Source organism: Halichoerus grypus, chromosome X (assembly GCF_964656455.1).
Source record: "Halichoerus grypus chromosome X, mHalGry1.hap1.1, whole genome shotgun sequence".
Taxonomy (NCBI): domain Eukaryota; kingdom Metazoa; phylum Chordata; class Mammalia; order Carnivora; family Phocidae; genus Halichoerus; species Halichoerus grypus.
Genome location: NC_135727.1, coordinates 3362806 through 3382376, shown reverse-complemented (window position 1 = coordinate 3382376; position 19571 = coordinate 3362806). Strand labels below are relative to the sequence as shown.

Genomic DNA, 19571 nt, shown 5'->3' with positions numbered 1-19571 from the left:
GAAGTGTCAGTTCATGTCTTCTGCTCTTTTTTTGATTTGATTATTTGTTTTTTGGGTGTTGAGCTTGAGAAGTTCTTTATAGATCTTAAATATCAGCCCTTTGTAGTGTTATTTGCAAATATCTTCTCCCATTCTGTAGGTTGCCTCTTTGTTTTGTTGACTGTTTCCTTAGCTTGCAGAAGCTTTTTATCTTGATGAAGTCCCAAAAGTTCATTTTTGCTTTTGTTTCACTAGCCTTTGGAGATGTAGCTTGAAAAAGCTGTTGTGGCTGATGTCAAAGAGGTTACTGCCTATGTTCTCCTCTAGGATTTTGATAGATTATTGTCTCGCACTGAGGTCTTTCATCCATTTTGAGTTTATCTTTGTGTATGGTGTTAGAGAATGGTTGTTTCATTCTGTATATAGCTGTCCAATTTTCCCAGCACCATTTATTGAAGAGACTGTCTTTTTTCCATTGCATATTTTTTTTCCTGCTTTGTCGAAGATTATTTAACCATAGAGTTGAGGGTCCATATCTGGGGTCTCTATTTTGTTCCATTGGTCTATAACACATTTAGGTCTTTAATCAATTTTGAGTTTATTTTTGTGTATGGTCTAAGAAAGTGGTCCAGTTTCATTCTTTTGTATATTGCTATTCAGCTTTCCCAACATCATTTATCGAAGATACTATCTCTTCGCCATTTTATATTTTTGCTTCATTTGTCATAGATTAATTGACCATATAAGCATGGTTTTATTTCTGGGCTCCCTATTCTATGCCATTGATCTATGTGTCCATTTTTGTGCCAGTAGCATACTGTTTTGATTACTACACCTTTGTAGTATATCTTGAAATCTGGGAGTGTCATATATCCAGTTTTGTTCTTCTTTCTCAAGATTGCTTTGGCTATCCGGGGTCTTTTGTGCTTCCATATAAATTTTAGGATTGTTTGTTCTAGTTCTGTGAAAAATGCTGCTGGTATTTTTTAGCAGGGATTGCATTGAATCTGTAGATTGCTTTGGGTCATACAGACATTTTAAAAATATTAATTCTTCCAATTCATGAGCATGGAATATCTTTCCATTTTTTATGTCATCTTCATTTTCTTTCATCAACGTTTTATAGTTTTCAGAGTACAGGTATTTCACCTCCTTGGTGAAGGTCATTCCTAGGTATTTTATTCTTTTTGGCACAATTGTAAATGGAGCTGTTTTCTTGTGTTTTTTTTCTACTTCATTATTAGTGTATAGAAACACAACCGATCCCTGGATATCAATTTTGTATCCTGCAACTTTCCTGAATTAATTTATTATCTCTAATAGGTTTTTTTGGGTTTTGTTTTTGTTTTTGTTTTTGTTTTGCTGACACATTTGTGATCTCATCTCTGAGCAAATCCATACTGAATTGTCCTTGACCACAGTGACCTCTATGTGCTTACCATCTTTTTAAAAAGTATTATGTGTTTGGAAACAGGAATTTTTTAAAATTTGTGTATACCTGACACACAATCTTATGTTAATTTCAGGTACACAACATAGAGATTCAATAAATCTATTCCATCTTATGTATAGGGAAAAAAGTGATGATTGGAAGACAGTCTTCCAGATAGGTCTTCACCAAGAAGAGTATGCTTACAACAATTTGTGTAACATCCAAGCTACCTTCCAGCCTTGATGACCTCCATATTTTTTTAAAGATTTTATTTATTTATTTGACAGAGAGAGAGAGATCACAAGTAGGGAGAGAGGCAGGCAGAGAGAGAGGGGGAAACAGCCTCCCTGCTGAGCAGAGAGCCCAATGCAGAGGTCGATCCCAGGACCCTGAAATCATGACCTGAGCCGAAGGCAGATGCTTAACCGACTGAGCTACCCAGGCGCTCCCAATGACCTCTATATTTTTAAAAATGCCTCTGAATACAATAGTTTATTTGATAAGCTTCCTGTTTGTCATTACAAACTCAAAATTCCTTGAATACCTGACTCAAGTTTTTTTGTACTACTTATGTCAGCATCTTCTCTGGGCCAACCAAAAGGAATACATATCTACTACTCTTAAGATGGAATTTCTGAGCCACATCTTATCTGTCACAGGGTCTGTGTAATGTTTAACAAGGTGTCAGTAGTTCTGAAGTGAGGTCTTTTCATCCCCTGTCAATTAAATACTCAGCAATTCTTGGGATTGACCAATACCACTGATGGATGGTTTATTCTTCAGTTTTCTCTACTTATGATCTCTCTGATGTCTTTTCCTGGAAGCTTGAAGATGATGAGATAGAGAATATGATGTAATCATATATATGTATGTATGTATGCTTAAAGTATTCTAGCACGCATAGGAGATATACCAATGCTCAGTGGAATCATCTAAATACTTAGATTTGTATAAACGACAGTACTTAGAGACATAGAATGCTGATAACTGTCAATCAATGTATATTTTGAAAGAGGAAGCCTATGTCTAGGCATTCCATGAAGGCACTCTAGTGAATCAATCTCACTTATAATAAGGAGTATGGCTCTCAGTTATCTTTGGTGGCCTCAAATCAGAAATACCACTCTACATTATATCATTATCTGTGACACCTATGTGGCCCAAGAATTTACTGCAACCATCCCCAACGTTCAGTATACCCTGGGCATTATTATCTTGGACTTTGATCCCTGATCTCCTATTCCAGTGGAATGAGGCATCACTCATTGTTGCTTACTCTTATCCCGTTTTTCAAAATGTTCTTATACTCAATGGGCAGCCAAGCTACCACATTTCTGTCCACATTCTCCTCTGGATTTTGAACTTATCAGCTGGGTCCTTGAAAAATTGTTACACTACTATACTCCCAGTGATACTGCCACTGATCGATTTACCTTGCTACACTCCACATAAAAGACCACCTTCCATAAACACAGAAGTTTCTACCCCCACGATTTCCTCAAAATGACTACCATAAGTGTCACCCTGGAAGCTGGTCATTCCCTGAGCAAATGAGGTTTCCCAAAATGACCTTCATTATATCTGGCAGACCAAGGGTTGGGATAAGGAGTATGCTGACTAGTACTGGACGTTGAGAGAAAAAAAAAGAAAGATGAAACTTGGCACTCCTCTCAATAGATATTAATTACCAGCCCAAATTTGAGCTCAGTGCTCAAAGCCGGATGACCATTAATCCCCTGTGCCCTTGAAGATAACAGTAATCATCAGTCTAGTTACCTTTTGATTCTGGAGCTGACTTGCAGGCATTTCTACTCTTTATTGCTTTCATCTAGATCCTATCTCTTTCTCAGGGATCAGTTGGGGCAATCCAGAAAAGTAGAGTATATTTCAAAGGAGATGTTGAACATACAATTCCTTGGCTAGTTCTGATATCTGGTTCAGTGGGATATGCCCAGAAAAGCCATAATAGTGCTGTCTCCCACCTTCAGAATGTTCTAGAGATTGTCCAGGCTTTCCACTTAGTGTATCCAGGGGAACAATGGTCTTATTCTACCTATGTCAAGGGTTACAGAGAGGTGGTATCTGAACCAGCTCAGAATTATCAATAGTTTCCATAGGCAAGGCCAAAGGTGATTTATAGTATATTTCTATACAAAGGTGATGTATAGTATAGTATATAGTAAAGGTGGTTTTGCAACAACTTCTCAGAAAACTCTCCAGGTTCTTTTACCTTTCCTTCTATTTTTCTCACTAAGAAAACCTACTTTTCTTGCTCTGCTCTTGTGATTTTTCCACACTGTTGCCTGGTAACTGGTTTCTTATTCTCTGCATTGTTTGCACCAGTTGGATTGTCTGCTTGAGCTCTCTCTTTCAATTTTACTCCTGAGTATATCCTTTGAGATCTTTTTATCTCCACATTTTGTAGCCCATGAGTTGGTCACTACCTATCAGCTCTGACATTAAGAATTCCAACCTAAATTTAAGATAATGGGCCTTCACTTTTTTCAGAGAGAAAAAAGTTATGATACAGACACCTAAATAACCACCGCCCCCCCCCCAAGCAAAGAAGTGCTACTGGGATTTTACCAACAGACATGAGTTTGGGATAGGAAATGGCCAACTCAAAATGATAACTCACATTTATAGTGTTTAATCTTATGAAGCCCTTCCATATATATTATTTCATTTGATTTTCACAATAAACTTGTAAGGTAAGTATTCACTCGTTAAACAAATAATGAGGACCTACTATGGACTGAGCAATGTTTGGCGATTTAGTATTGAACCAAGGAGTCAAAAATCCACACCCTCTAAAGCATACATTTAAGTGGGGGGAAAGCAGATCATATATAAGTAAATTATTATAATGCAATAGGTACTATAGAGAAAATAAAGCTGGGAATGGGATGTGAAATTTTAAATAGGATCGCTAGAAAAAGCTTCACTGAGAAGGTGCTATCTGATCAAGAGGAGACTAGGATAATAATTCAGGTAATAAATGATGGTGGCTCAGACCAAGTTGGTAGTGGTAGAGGTGGTGGAAACTGGTCAGAGTTTTGGACGTTTTGATGCAGAATTTATTACTGAATTGGATTTGGAAGAGAAGTCAAGTTTCTTCGGCAGCTAGAAGGTATACTGGTTATCCTCACTTTGTAGCCAAAGGAAGGACAAGGAGGCTCAGGGAGGTCAGTTAGGTGACTTTCTTGAGGCCACTCAGCTAGAACGAACTGAAATAAAGTTGCAAATTTAGATTTTCTAGGCCACCTGGAATCCCTTGTATTAAGTCTTGAAGAAACAATAGGATCTTGAATGGTAGAGAGTTATGAGGGCATGCTGGGCTAAGGGCATAGCCTGAGTAAATCCATTTCTAGGCTTCTAATCTACTGATGACATTTCTATTAGTGAGGTTCCTATGATGAATGCTGAATCACTCAAAGCAGAGAAAGAGAAAGATTAATGACTAGAGAGAGAGAGAGACAAAGAAATAAAGCAAAGGAATCAAGCCTGAAACCAAAAGATGATAGTCAGATGAGAGATACTAACACAAACAGATCAGGCAAAAGCAGTGAGAGATCACACTGAACAGAAACTAGTCAAAAAGCTGGTGCCTACTGATTTGGAAACTTGCTGCTCACAGTTCAGACAGTGAACTAAAAAAGACAGAAAGTAGTGAGGGGACAGGCACAAGAAATCCATTTGCAACTCTCTTTAAGTGAGGCAGAATGAGAAGGTGATATCACAGAGGCCAAAAATTTTTTAAAAAGAAAGAAAGATAGAAAAGATCTTCATAAGAGCTTTGACTCAACCAAAAAAATAAAAAGAAGAAAATGAGACAAAAATCAAGGCCTGTGGGATTACAAGGAGAACCCATCAATTATTTCTTGTTTATGGCTTTCCTATACCTCTTCTATGGGCAAAGCTCTATGCTCAGCACTTCAGGGGAATAGAGCAATTGATAGGACATGGTTTCCACCTTAAAGTAACTTGCTGAGGAAGAGGAAGATCAAAGGAGACAGAACACAGAATGATGTTATTGTCTACTCTGTAGCTAGAACTACTTCTCTTAGAAATCATTTCAAAAATCCATTATGTTGGACTGCAAAAGTGGTACTTTGGACTGGATGACAGAAGAGACTTTCTGCTCACTGATTTGCCTCATGCTTTTCCTTCCAGTGTGAAGGCTTCCAGATTGTTGACTAAAACCAAAGAATTCCATTGACAGAAAGGGAGACTGATCTGATAAAAATCCCATTGGGAAATCCCATCAAAGCTTGACTAAAACATTAATGCTAATTATGTCCACATAACCTCATTAGAAAGGCATAAAAGGTAATGTTCTGATATTCCAGAAGTTCTTTCCAGTGTCTATCCTAAATACCTTCTGCTATTATTCCCTTCTGTCATGTTTTCAGAGATAGTGGTGACCATCTGGTGATCCTAAACAACCACCATAACATGGAAACACTGTTTTGGTTATTTGAAAATGAATTTTTAAGTTACTTATGTATTATTGATATCAGAAAAAAGTTTGTTCTCATGTGATAAGTGGGGAAACTTTTGTGCTATAACACAAAGTACTTATTTGATGTTATGTGATAAATTGGTGCTAAAGCCAAGGACATAATTTAATCTCTGCAATCCTGACGTTAGTTATATCCTAGCTGTCTAGATCTATGCTTTCTCTAACAGTGGTTGGTAGCTCTCTACTTCTTCACATTAATAGGATCCCTGGAAAGAAATGATCTAAAGAAGAGTTATAGCAGGAAGGAGCTATATTAATAGAAAATTTGTGGTAACAGGTAGGTCTCAGATCCATTAAAAGGAAGACTATAAAAGAGAACTGCAGATAACTTATTTATAGAGATGGCAAGCAATTGCAAGAGCTATTATTATAAGGGTGAGTTAAAAATGGATCTTCTGTTCATGTATCAAATTAGAGAGAGTGACTAAAATGTGGAAATATTGGTGATGGATGAGAGGGTGAAAATCCATGAATGTGTGACAATGTAGAAGATGGAGTATGACATGTAATGTACTCAGAAGATGAATCACCTCAAAGGCAGCTTATTGGCAGGATGATTGCTAGCAAGGTTAGTTTGTGAGAAAAGTCCATGGTAGCTAGCTCTGCTATGACTAGATACATATGCAATACTTTATACATCCTGTCTTCTGTACTTGTTTTCCTGGGATGCCCTCTGCCATCTTTTCTGTTTATCAAATACTTACTTCTCCTCTGACATACACATATTTTCCTTTTCAAAGCATTTTCTGGTTCTCTATTCCACTGGCTACACCCCTTGTTGCTCTCTCAGTACCACACATATACTTCTATTGTCTTTATCACACCCTATTGTAATTTTATGTTTACAAGTATCAGTTTTGCCCACCACATTTAGCTTATTTTTAATTGAAGTATAGTTGACACACAATGTTACATTGGGTGTACAACATAATGATTCAAGTCTGTATGCTATGCTATGCTCACAAGTATAGCTACCATCCGTCACCATACAAAACTATTACAATACCACTGACTATATTCCCTATTTTGTACCTTTTATCATTCCATAACTGACTTATTCATGACTTATTCATTCCATAACTGGAAGCCTGTATGTTCCACCCTCCTTCACCCATTCTGCCCTGCCTTCCACCCCCTTCCCTTCTGACAACCATCAGTTTATTCTCTGTATTTAGGGTTCTATTTCTGCTTTTTGGTTTTGTTCATTTATTTTTAGACTCCACAATAAGTGAAATCATATGGTACTTTTCTTTCTCTGTTTGACTTATTTAATTTATCATAATACCTATATTTAGCTTCTTGAGAGCAGGAATCATATATTGCTCATTCGTGTCTATCCAGGGCCCCCAAACGAGGAGATCTATAAATACTGGTTGAATTAAGTAAATGAATGAAGCTGTCAAACTGGCCATTCTCCAGAGTAATGATTTATTTTAAAAGTAAAATCTTATCATTTCCCTGCTTCAAAACCTTCTGATAACTTCAAAACATACTTTGAATAAAACTCAAGTCCTTATCATGACTTATAAGGTGTGCATGATCTGGTTTCTGCCCACCTCTACAGTTTCATGATCTCCTTGGTCTCTTTTTTATTATGTTCCAGCCCCAGTAGCTATTTTATTGTTTGTCTCTGTAATCAAGGCCTTTATCAACCTCAGATTCTTTACATATGCTGCTCCCTCCATCTGAGCAATGCTGGTGAATATTCACTTATTCTTTAGGTCTTGGCTTAAATGGCACTGTATCAGAGAGGTATTCTCTGATTCCTTCTCCTGAATCTGAATTTGGTTGTACTGTTATTTTATTTCACATCACAGTTTGTAATTAGAAATTGTGATTCCTTTAATGTTGGTCCCTCCCATGCACCAGATTATAAATATAAAGCAGAATTTTTTGCCATTTTATTTACTAATCTAACCTCAGCACCAAGCACAATGGTTGGCACATAGCTGATGATCAAAAGAAGAATTGAATGAAAAGATGGATAGGCAGGTATATAAATGGAAAAATGTCAGACATATCTGCTTTTAAGTCACCTGGGTGACCTCAGAGTCAGTCACTCTTAACACTGATCAAGTAGAGCAGGAATCAATCTTCTCAAGGCTCTATAATCTTCAATAGCTTGTTATTCTTCCATCCCCCACCCCCACCCTGACCAACCTGATAAAGGCTTTGACTAAAACAAAACAAAACAAATTTCTTCTCTGCTGCTTGATTATTTGTGGCTAAGTCTGTTCATCTACTAAGCACATGGTAATCATCTATTTGAACATAAATTGTTTCATTTTTGCCTGTTCCAGAGTCTTCTCTCGTATGGAGGTTAAGACGTGGTTGAAAGGAACTGGAGATTTCAAGGTGGAGAATAAAAAAAAAGGATAAAGCACAGGGAGATTACTTTCCTGTCACCCTTCTAGGCAGGGACTCATAAAGTTAAAGCAGTGGTTCCCAAACTTAGCCGCATATTAGATTCACCTACAAAGCTTTTAAATCTCTTGGTGTCCTGGTTCTACCCTAGGCCAGTTAAATCAGAACACCTGGGGATAGGAGCCAGGGATCAGTATTTCTGTTATGGTAAAATACAAGGAATCAGTGTTTTTTAAAGATACCCAGGGGATTATAGTGTTCATCAAAATTTGGGCACTTCTGGCTTGAAGATGTCCTGGCCTCACTGTTGATATGACACATGACTCCCTGTATTAGCCCTTAGGTATCTCCTCAGTCTAACTCCAGATCCAAACCAACTCTGTGGAGATTTATATTAAACCCTAATTTTATTCAACCTCTTGGGCAGAAAGTCAAACCAATTAGGATTTGTAGTCTTCCTGTTGCCATACAGACTGTCCCTCCTCATCAGTCAATGATCCAGAAAATGTCCATAAGCATCTTCCCATTTTCTTAGCCAGGTGTTTATGCAAGAGAACCCTCTTCACAATTTCCAATGACAAATAGTGAGATTTACACAAACTACACAACTTCATTTCAAACACACTGACTTCTCTCTCTCTTTCCCCACCATAAATTAATTAATTAAACAGTGTGACAATTCCCCAAAAACTTAAGCATAGAATTACTTTTTGAAAACACAATTTCACAAACCTAAGAGAATTGAAAATTAGTGGTCAAACAAAAGCTTGTACAAAAAAGTTCATAGAGCACTATGTACAATAACAAAAAGGCAGAAGCAGCCCAAATATTCATCAACAAATAAACAAATTGTATATACATATAATGGAACATTATTCAGTCAGAAAAAGGAATAATATACTGATATATGCTACAATATGGATGTACCTCCAAAACATTATACTAAGTGAAAGCATCCAGCCATAAAAGGTCACATATCATATGATTCTATCTATATGAAATATCCGGAATAAGCAAATACATAGAGACAAAACACAGACTGATGATTGCAAAAGACTGGGGAAAGGGAGGAATAGAAAGAAACTGTTCAGTGGGTATGGGGTTTTACTTTGAGTGATGAAAGGTTTTGGAAGTAGGTAGAGGTGGTGGTTGCACAACATGGTGAACGTACTAAATGTCACTGAATCATTCACTTTAAAATGGTTACTATTATGCTATGTGGATTTTACCTCAATAAATTATTTAAAATAAATAAGACTTAGGTTTAAGTATTAATTAGTCATCCCAATGGCTTTGCCTCCATCAACCACTACCAAATGGTTTGGAGTGGGATATGATTTATTATTATTCCCAAACCTACCTCCAGCATGGTTATTGTTTATTCTTTTTTACTTTTAGTTTTCACTTTATCTTGAGTTTCAGCTCTAGTATAGGTAGCAGTGGTAGAAGAGCAAATACACTGAATCAGAATTCAAGAGGCCAATGTTCTATTCCTGGAACTGGGTCAACTTGGGCATGTTTCTTTTCTTCCATGAGCCTTGGTTTCACCATTTATGACTTCGCACCCTCTCAGTGATGTTGTGAGAACAAAGTAAGACATGAAAGTAAAGACTAAATAGACATGAAAATGTCCCACTACATGTTTATGAAGGCTAACAAGGACACTGGGAATCTCCATTTTCTTTTCTAAATAGAGAATGAATTATTTATTTACTAGTCGCAATTTGTAAATGAGCAATATATTCTTGGGTATATTTTTATCTTCACATCCTTTGAAGCAACTTTCCTAATGAGAAAATTGATTGTCATCGCTTTTTTATTTAAAAAAATCAACACCAACCTTCTCTCTAAACAGACATATACACATAATACTATTTACATTTACACCGTTATCTTTTAAGAAAGCTCAAACACATAGCTTACCTGGACATTAAATCACTATTTAGAAAAAAAAGGGGGGGGGGCAGGACAAAGGAACTCCCAAGAGATCAAGGAGTCCCTCTCCTTGTTTTCACTAAGTTTATTTCCCCTAACACAATCCAGACATCTTAACTTTGGAAACTACCCTTTGTCTCATCGAGCTAATTGCCATATTTAATCTATAATATTTTATGAAAATACTACATCTTATTCATTCTTTTATACCTCAGAGCACCTAGAAGTACATCTGGTCTGTAATAGGAACTTAGTAAATGAATAAAACAAATAATTCAAACTATCAATACCCCCAGAGCAGTGGTGGAAGGTATGATGCTCATTTTCTCATTGGTAGAAATTACAACTACAGAGAGGCTAGGAAATTGTCCCAAAACCATGGAAAATATTCTCACTTCAACTGTGCTGTGTTATAATCAATGCTTTGGGAAAATAGATCAAATGGTTATGTAGGATAATTTCCTTATTAAAGTTAAGTCAATCCATAGTAAAATTCCAAATCAGATTAGTACACAAAACACCATGAATATTGGAAAAAGATAATTACTAGCAGGAGCTACCATGAGTTCACTAAAAATAAATTATGCCAAGGCTATCTTTTATGGAAAATGAAACTGGCACATTGGAGAGAGGATCTGTTGAAAAGGTGTATCTGAATTTCATCAAGGCACTAACAAACTCTATTGTACATTTATAAGGCCATATTGAAAAAAAAAGAATTGATTGGAACATATTTATGCATATCTTTAGCTGGAAAAACATATCCAAAGATTCCATTTATCAGGTCAATGTCAAACATTTGTGTAGTCTCTGACTGATGATTAAAACAAGATTTTGTCCTTAAATAATTCAAGAATTGTGTTTTTAAAAAACTAAATATTGACACAAAAATGAACACATAGATCAATGGAATAGAGAGCCTAGAAACAAACTCATGCATACACGGTCAATTAATTATAACAAAGGAGCCAACAATATACATTGGGAAATGGATAGTCTCCTCAATAAATGGTTTTAGAAACACTGGAAAACCACATGCAAAGAATAAATCTGGACCCCATCTTACACCATACATAAAAATGGACTCAAAATGAATTAAAGATGTAAATATAAGCCCTAAAACAATAAAACTGCTATGAGAAAACATAGGGGGTAAGCTCCTTGACACTGATCTTGGCAAAGATTTTTTTTGGAATTTGACATAAAAAACAAAGGCAATAAAAGCAAAAATATACCCAGAGAAAGTGGTGGAGGAGGAGAACCCTAAGCTCACCTCATCCCATGGATACAACTAGATGTCAGTATCAGTGTAAATAACTCAGAAAAACAGGAAGACTGTCAGAACAGACTCTCCACAGCTAAATGTAGAGAAGAGCCCACACTGAAGAGGGTAGGAAGGGCAGAGATGTGGTGGGGAGCTAAACAGACCTGCAGGACTATCCACAGGAGGGAGGAATGCTGTGGATGTGGAGAGGGGAAGAGAAACCAGCTCTCACACCAGGAGGCCCAGATGGGGAAGACAAATCCCCAATAACATTTGGCTTTGAAAAACAGAGGGGCCTAATATTGCAAGTTCTTAAAATCATCTTAAAACTTGGAAATTTAAAACTCAGTGGGCTCATTGCAATACACACAATGAGCATCGGGTGTTATACACAAACAATGAATCATGGAACACTACATCAAAAACTAATGAAGTACTGCATGGTGACTAACATAACATAATAAAAAAATAATAAATAAATTAATAAATAAAATAAAATAAAAATCAGTGGGCTGCTAGAAGAGCCAAAAGGGTGAGAGGAAACTGAGTCCCTGCCCTTAAAGAGACAACACAACAAACAGCCCACATAGATACAGTATAGAAGCAGCAATTTGAAAAATGAATGAGGTATACAGGAGGGAGACTTGTTTACTAATCTCAGAGCACGTGCTTGAGGGGCAGGGATTGTTAGGATACTTCTCCAGGAACAAAGGAGCTGGCAGTGCCATTTCCCTCCTCTGTCACCGAGCGCAAACACATGGACACACATACGAACCAGTGAATCACCAACACTTGCTACCCAGTTCATTAACAGTTCACCATGCCCCCACATTCTCCTGCAGACATACCTCTTGTCTCAGGCCATGACTCTCTGTCTCCTCCCACAGTGGACCCCCACAGACCTTGCTAACACCATCCACCCACCCCCTTCAACTTGGTCTGCCCAAGTTCCTTGTGGCTGAAGGTCCCTTCCTGATGGCTTGGACCTTGCTGGCACAGTGTGCCCTGCCCCTGCATTCTCCTGCAGTTCACAGCTACTGCATATCTAGCAAATAATGCCTGTTCTTACTCAACCTAAGCCCAAGGCAGCCTCAGACTGGCCCACTAACAACACAGGGACCAAACCTTGCCAAAAACAGGCAAAAAGAACCATGCAGACAACTGGACTGAAGGCAAAAGTGGCTCAGCCACAACAGGGCATATGCAACACACATAGGAGACATCACTGAAGTGCCAAGTTCTGGTGACAGGAAAAATTGCACTGCAGGGCACTTCAAGACTTCTTTTTCATAAGGCCACTACTTTCAAGAGGAGATGTACCTGATATTCCTAATACACAGAAACAGACACAGAGAATTAGACAAAATGAGAAGACAGTGGAATATGTCCCAAATGAAAGAACAGGACAAAATCACAGCAAGAGATCTAAGCAAAACAAAGATAAGTATCATGCCTGATAGAGAATTTAAAATAATGGTCATAAAGACACTCACTGGACATGAGAAAAGAGTGGAGGACCTCAGTGAGACCCTTAACAAAGAGATAGAAAACATAAAAAGGAACCAATCAGAGATGTAGAGCCCTATAAATGCAACTAAAAATACACTAGATAGAACAAAGAGTAGACAAGAGGAAGAAGAAGAACAAATCATCAACCTGGAGGACAGAGTAAAGGAAAGCAATCAAGCTAAATAAGAGAGAAAAAAAATAATAAAAAAATTAAAATAGACTTAGGGAACTCAGCAAAACCATCAAGCAAATCCATCTGAATTAGAGGGATCCCAGAAGGAGAAGAGAAAAAAAAAGGAGGCAGAAATTTAATTGAAGAAATAATAGCTGAAAATTTCCCAAATCTGGGAAAGGTAACAGAAATCCAGATCCAGGAAGCACTGACAGTCCCCAAGAAAACCAACCCAAGGAGGTCTACCCCAAGACACATAGCAATTAAAATGGCAAAAAGGAGTGATAAAGAGAGAATTTTAAAAGCAGCAAGACAAAGAAAACATTTACATACAAGGGAAACCCCATAAGGCTTTCAGGTGATTTTTCAGCAGAAACATTGCCAGCCTGAAGAGAGTGGCATAATTTATTCAAATTGCTGGAAGAAAGAAACCTGCAGCAAAAATATCTAGCAAGGCCATTGTGTAGAATGGGAGAGGTAAAGAGTTTCCTGGACAAACAAAAGTTAAAGGAATTCATAAACACTAAACCAGCCCGACAAGAAATGTTAAAGGGAACTCTTTGAGTGGAACAGAAAGGCCATAAGTAGGAGTAAGAAAAGTAGGAAACACAAAACCAATAAAATTATATCTAAAAAAATCAGTCAAGGGACTCACAAAATAAAAGGATGTAAACTATGACACCATAGACCTTAAACATGGGGGAGAGTGAGTAGTAAAGAATGGATTCAAACTTAAGGAACCATCAACTTAATATTGAATGCTATATGCATAAGATGATATACAAACTTAATAATAGCCACAAATCAAAAACCAGTAATAGATATGAAAAAAATAAAGAGGAAGGAACCCAAGTATATCACTAAAGGAAGCCAACAAAACATGAGAGAAGACAGCAAGAGAAGAAATGAACAGAGAACTACAAAAACTACCATAAAACAAGGAACAAAATGGCAATAAATACTTACCTATCAATAATAACTTTGAATGTAAATGGACTAAATGGTCCAATTAAAAGACATGAGGTGACAGAATGGATTAAAAAACCAAGACCCATCGATATGCTGCCTATAAGAGGCATATTTCAGATCTAAAGACACAGGCAGATTGAAAGTGAAGGGATGGAAAAACACTTGTCAGGCAAATGGAAGTGAAAATAAAGCCAGGTAGCAATATTTACATTGGACAAAATAGATGTTATTTTTTATTGAAGTTTTTATTTTAATTCCAGTTAGTTAATATACAGTGTTATATTAGTTTCAAGTGTACAGTATAGTAATTCAACAGTTCCATACATCACCCTGTGCTCATTAGGACAAGTGTACTCCATAATCCCCATCACCTATTTAACCAATCCCCCCACCCCCTTCCCCCTCTGGTAACCATCAAATTGTTCTCCATAATTAATAGTCTGTTTCTTGCTTTACTTCTCTCTCCCCTTCTCCCTCTCCCTCTCTCTCTCTCTCTCTCCCCCCACTCATTTTTTTTCTCTGCTTGTTTGTTTTATCTTTGAAAGACATGCTGATTTTTTAATTCTATTTAATATTTTTTTCTTTCAAATTTTTATTTTAATTCCAGCTAGTTAACACACAGTAATATTAGTTTCAGGTGTAGAATTTAGTGATTCATCACTTACATACAACACCCAGTGCTCATTACAAGTACCCCCCTTAATCCCCATACCTATTTAACATGTAGCCTCCACCCCACCCCAGCTACCTCCCCTCCAGTAACCTTCAGTTTGTTCTCTATATTTTTTTGATGGAGTGTTCCATGATTCACTGTTTGTGTATAACACCCAGTGCTCCATGCAGGACATGCCCTCCTTAATACCGATCACTGGGCTAACCCATCCCCCCACACCCCTCCCCTCTAAACCCCTCAGTTTGTTTCTCAGAGTCCATAGTCTCTCATGGTTCGTCTCCCCCTCCGATTCCCCCCCCTTCATTTTTCCCTTCCTACTATCTTCTTTTTTTTTTTTAACATATACTGTATTATTTGTTTCAGAGGTACAGGTCTGTGATTCAACAGTCTTACACAATTCACAGCGCTCACCATAGCACATACCCTCCCCAATGTCTACCACCCAGCCACCCCATGCCTCCCACCTCCCACCACTTCAGCAACCCTCAGGTTGTTTCCTGAGATTAAGAATTCCTCATATCAGTGAGATTACATGATACATGTCTTTCTCTGACTGACTTATTTCGCTCAGCATAATACCCTCCAGTTCCATCCACGTCGTTGCAAATGGCAAGCTTTCACTCCTTTTGATGGCTGCATAATATTCCATTGTGTGTGTGTGTGTGTGTGTGTGTGTGTGTGTGTGTGTGTGTGTGTATATATACCACATCTTCTTTATCCATTCATCTGTCGATGGACATCTTGGCTCTTCTGATAGTTAGGCTATTGTGGACACTGCTGTTATAAACATAGGGGTGCACATACCCCTTTGGATCCCTACATTTGTATCTTTAGGGTAAATACCCAGTAGTGCAATTGCTGAGTCTTATGTTAGCTCTATTTTCAACTTTTTGAGGAACCTCCATACTGTTTTCCAGAGCGGCTGTACCACCTTGCACTCCAACAACAGTGTATGACGATTCCCCTTTCTCTGCATCGCTGCCAACATCTGTCGTTTCCTGACCTCTTAATTTTAGCCATTCTGACTAGTATGAGGTGGTATCTCATTGAGGTTTTGATTTGGATTTCCCTGATGCTGAGCAATGTTGAGCACTTTTTCATGTGTCTGTTGGCCATTTGGATGTCTTCTTTGGAAAAATGTCTGTTCATGTCTTCTGCCCATTTCTTGATTGGATCATTTGTTCTTTGGGTGTTGAGTTTCATAAGTTCTTTATAGATTTTGGATACTAGCCCTTTATCTGATATGTCATTTGCAAATATCTTCTCCATTCTGTTGGTTATCTTTTGGTTTTGTTGATTGTTTCTTTTGCTGTGTAAAAGCTTTTTATCTTGATGAAGTCCCAATAGTTCATTTTTGCCCTTGCTTCCCTTGCCTTTGGCGATGTTTCTAGGAAGAAGTTGCTGTGCCTGAGGTCAAAGACGTTGCTGCCTGTGTTCTCCTTTAGGATTTTGATGGACTCCTGTCTCACATTTAGGTATCTCAACCATTTTGAGTCTATTTCTGTGTGTGGGGTAAGGAAATGGTCCAGTTTCATTCTTCTGCATGTGCCTGTCCAATTTTCCCAACACCATTTGTTGAAGAGACTGTCCTTTTTCCATTAGACATTCTTTCCTGCTTTGTCAAAGATTAGTTGACCATAGAGTTGAGAGTCCATTTCTGGGCTCTCTATTCTGTTCCATTGATCTAGGTGTCTGTTTTTGTGCCAGTACCATACTGTCTTGATGATGACAGCTTTGTAATAGAGCTGGAAGTCCGGAATTGTGATGCCACAAGCTTTGCTTTTCTTTTTCAACATTCCTCTGGCTATTCGAGGTCTTTTCTGATTCCATACAAATTTGGGGATTATTTGTTCCATTTCTTTGAAAAAAGTGGATGCTATTTTGATGGGGATTGCATTGAATGTGTAGATTGCTCTAGTAGCACTGACATCTTCACAATATTTGTTCTTCCAATCCATGAGCATGGAACGTTTTTCCATTTCTTTGTGTCTTCCTCAATTTCTTTCATGAGTATTTTATAGTTTTCTGAGTACAGATTCTTTGCCTCTTTGGTTAGATTTATTTCTAGATATCTTATGGTTTCGGATGCAATTGTAAATGGGATCAACTTATTAATTTCTCTTTCTTCTGTCTTGTTGTTGGTATATAGGAATGCCACTGATTTCTGTGCATTGATTTTATATCCTACCACTTTACTGAATTCCTGTATGAGTTCTAGCAGTTTTGGGGTGGAGTCTTTTGGGTTTTCCACATAAAGTATTATATCATCTGCAAAGAGTGAGAGTTTGACTACTTCTTTGCTGATTCAGATGCATTTTATTTCTTTTTGTTTTCTGATTGCTGTGGTTAGGACTTATACTACTATGTTGAATAGCAGGGGTGATAGGGGACATCCCTGCCATGTTCCTGACCTTAGGGGGAAAGCTCTCAGTTTTTCCCCATTGAGAATGATATTCGCTGTGGGGTTTTCATAGATGGCTTTTATGATATTGAGGCATGTACCCTCTATCCCTATACTCTGAAGAGTTTTGTTCAAGAAAGGATGCTATACTTTGTCAAATGCATTTTCTGCATCTATTGAGAGGATCATATGGTTCTTGTTCTTTCTTTTATTAATGTAGTGTATCACATTGATTGATTTGTGGATGTTGAACCAACCTTGCAGCACAGGAATAAATCCCACTTGGTCGTGGTGAATAATCCTTTTAATGTATTGTTGGATCCTATTGGCTAGTATTTTGGTGAGAATTTTTGCATCCATGTTCATCAGGGATATTGTTCTAAAATTCTCCTTTTTGATGGGATCTTTGTCTGGTTTTGGGATCAAGGTAATGGTGGCCTCATAAAACGAGTTTGGAAGTTTTCCTTCCATTTCCATTTTTTGGAACAGTTTCAGAAGAATAGGTATTAATTCTTTTTTAAATGTTTGGTAGAATTCCCCTGGGAAGCCATCTGGCCCTGGACTCTTGTTTTTTGGGAGATTTTTGATGACTGCTTCAATTTCCTTAGTGGTTATAGGTCTGTTCAGGTTTTCTATTTCTTCCTGGTTCAGTTTTGGTAGTTGATACATCTCTAGGAATGCATCCATTTCTTCCAGGTTATCTAATTTGCTGGCATAGAGTTGCTCATAATATGTTCTTATTATTGTTTGTATTTCTTTGGTGTTGATTGTGATCTCTCCTCTTTCATTCATGATTTTATTTATTGGGGTCATTTCTCTTTTCTTTTTGATAAGTCTGGCCAGGGGTTTATCAATCTTATTAATTCTTTCAAAGAAACAGCTCCTAGTTTCGTTGATCTATTCTACTGTTTTTTGGTTTCAATTCCATTGATTTCTGCTCTGATCTTTATTATTTCTCTCCTCCTGCTGAGTTTAGGCTTTATTTGCTGTTCTTTCTCCAGCTCCTTTAGGTGTAGGGTTAGGTTGTGTATTTCAGACCTCTTTTGCTTCTTGAGAAAGGCTTGTATTGCTATATACTTTCCTCTTAGGACCACCTTTGCTGCATCCCAAAGATTTTGAAATGTTGTGTTTTCATTTTCATTTGTTTCCATGAATTCTTTTAATTCTTCTTTAATTTCCTGGTTGACCCATTCATTCTTTAGTAGGATGCTCTTTAGCCTCCATGTATTTGAGTTCTTTCCGACTTTCCTCTTGTGATTGAGTTCTAGTTTCAAAGCATTGTGATCTGAAAATAGGCAGGGAATGACCCCAATCTTTTGGTCCTGGTTGAGACCTGATTGGTGACCTAGGATGTGATCGATTCTGGAGAATATTCCATGGGCACTAGAGAAGAATGTGTATTCTGTTGCTTTGGGATGGAATGTTCTGAATATATCTGTGAAGTCCATTTGGTCCAGTGTGTCATTTAATGTCTTTATTTCCTTGTTGATCTTTTACTTAGATGATCTGTCCATTTCAGTGAGGGGGGTGTTAAAGTCCCCCACTATTATTGTATTGTTGTCAATGTGTTTCTTTGCTTTTGTTATTAATTGGTTTATATAATTGGCTGCTCCCATGTTAGGGGCACAGATATTTACAATTGTTAGATCTTCTTGTTGGATAGACCCTTTAAGTAGGGTATAGTGTCCTACCTTATCTCTTATTACAGTCTTTAATTTAAAATCTAATTTGTCTGATATAAGGATTGCCACCCCAGCTTTCTTTTGGTGTCCATTAGCATGGTAAATTGTCTTCCATCCCCTCACTTTCAATCTGGGGTGTCTTTGGTTCTAAAATGAGTCTCTTGCAGACAGCATATCGATGGGTCTTGTTTTTTTATCCAATCTGATAGCCTGTGTCTTTTGATTGGGGCATTTAGCCCATTTACATTCAGGGTAACTATTGAAAGATATGAATTTAGTGCCATTGTATTGCCTGTAAGGTGACTGTTACTCTATATTGTCTGTGTTCCTTTCTGGTCTATGTTCCTTTTAGGCTCTCTCTTTGCTCAGAGGACCCCTTTCAATATTTCTTGTAGGGCTGGTTTTGTGTTTGCAAATTCTTTTAGTTTTTGTTTGTCCTGGAAGCTTTTTATCTCTCCTTCTATTTTCAATGACAGCCTAGCTGGATATAGTATTCTTGGCTGCATATTTTTCTCTTTTAGTGCTCTGAATATATCATGCCAGTCCTTTCTGGCCTGCCAGGTCTCTGTGGATAGGTTTGTTGCCAATCTAACGTTTCTACCATTGTAGGTTACAGATCTCTTGTCCTGTGCTGCTTTCAGGATTTTCTCTTTGTCTCTGAGAGTCGTA

At 37.6% G+C, this 19571-nt stretch overlaps 1 protein-coding gene across 3 annotated transcripts in view; it reads right to left on the bottom strand.

The window, feature by feature from the left end:
* Nucleotides 1-19571, bottom strand: part of GABRA3 (gamma-aminobutyric acid type A receptor subunit alpha3) — a 386726-nt gene that overhangs the window by 155936 nt on the left and 211219 nt on the right. The window lies entirely within an intron of this gene.